This window comes from Zingiber officinale, chromosome 7A (assembly GCF_018446385.1).
Source record: "Zingiber officinale cultivar Zhangliang chromosome 7A, Zo_v1.1, whole genome shotgun sequence".
In the NCBI taxonomy this organism is placed as follows: domain Eukaryota; kingdom Viridiplantae; phylum Streptophyta; class Magnoliopsida; order Zingiberales; family Zingiberaceae; genus Zingiber; species Zingiber officinale.
Window position 1 is genome coordinate 18,158,576 of NC_055998.1, and position 1,588 is coordinate 18,160,163.

A 1,588-nucleotide genomic window follows, 5' to 3' on the forward strand; every position below is an offset into this window, starting at 1 on the left:
TCCCTGTGCTCCGATTTCCCCTGGATCGTCGTCGGCGTCTAAGATATAGTCGTGCCCTAATTTTTGTTCTGGTGTCGTGGGATCAAGCTAGAGCCATCCAATCGCCGCCGTGAGGTTGCCTTAAGGCTTCGAAGGTAAGCAACCTACCCTAATATCTGAAGAGAATCACCATTGAATTTCGTTTTAATACTCTTTTTATATTTTGGATGATAATTTGCTTCATTTTGATTCAGATTCTGTGATTTTGCACAAGACAAAAAGTCATTGCAATTAGGGCCTGAGGACAACCTTTATGTGGAGGGTTTTGCATCAAATCTTTTTGCAAAGGCAGATAAGCAAGATCGTGCTGGTCGTGCAGATCAGTATGTGAAGGAACATGTTTCTTTATCATTTTCTTATCTATCTAGGCATATCTATTAAGACATTTCACTGGCTTTTCTTAGTCTCACAATGGTTGGGAAATTAAGTACTAGTAATATTACAGGAATACTGCAAAAACTTTTTATGCTGCAAGTATCTTTTTTGAGATACTATATCAATTTGGCGAACTTCAGCCTGAAGTAAGTTTTGCACTTTGCCATTTTATAAAGAACTATTTTTTTGGTTCAATATGAGCAAGCAGACTAATTTTGATCATACTCTACTTTCCAGATTGAGCAAAAACAGAAGTATGCAGTTTGGAAAGCTGCAGATATAAGGAAAGCTCTTAAAGAAGGTCAGAAACCTGAACCAGGTCCTCCAGGTGGTGATCCTGATCAATCAATTTCCTCAGGCCTCTCGAGCTACACTTATGTATGCTCTATCACCTGTATTTCATAGCCAAATAAAAAAAATACAGAATGTTTCCTTTTTATGAACCATAACATAATGTTGTGGAGAGGCTTTTCTTTTGCTTGGTTGGCCTAATAATGTCATGTTTTTTTTTATCTTTTGTTAGGGCACACAACCAAGTGATGGATTGCCATCTAGTCAGCAATTTGACAATGCATCGCCTTGGCATATACACAAGGTCAATTTGAATGTGTAATTTGTGCATCGCTTGCTACATATTTCTTGCCACAGAATTGTTGAACCTCATCTATTTTGTTTTTTTTTTCTTTTCCTGTACAGAATTCAGAAGGAAGTGAGCATTTTGTGGATAATTATAGAAATGCTGATTTACCCCCTAAAAATCCTAGTGAGCCACAGGGTTTTAATCAGGCACCACAGGATTTAAATCTAGAATTAAATCGTAAGTTAGATTAAATTACAGTTACTTTATCATTTCTTAGTTTTTTTTCTAACTTACATTTGCAATATTTGCATCTCGATTCATTCGATTATGTTCACTTTGTATTCAACATGAAGCTAAAAGGTGTTTTGTATATATTAAAGACTCTTTGGTGGTTTTTTTAGTTTCAATCTACTGCTCTTTTTAGCATCTTTATCCTGCTATAATGTTATTCTTTAAGATTATGTTGCATTGATTTCTAAAAGTTGCATGACATCTCTCTACTCTGCCTTCAAAACTAACGATTTATGTTGTTTCAGGTAATTACTGCAGCCATTCCTACTATTGTTTTAAGAGGTTACCATTTATGTTACATAG

General features: G+C 35.5%; 1 long non-coding RNA gene across 1 annotated transcript; it reads left to right on the plus strand.

Moving 5' to 3' along the window:
- Positions 1-258: 258 nt before the first annotated feature.
- LOC121999958 lies at positions 259-720 on the plus strand. Its single transcript, XR_006116861.1, has 3 exons — positions 259-362; positions 485-560; positions 652-720. It is a non-coding gene; the product is annotated as an uncharacterized LOC121999958 (long non-coding RNA).
- Positions 721-1,588: the final 868 nt, after the last annotated feature.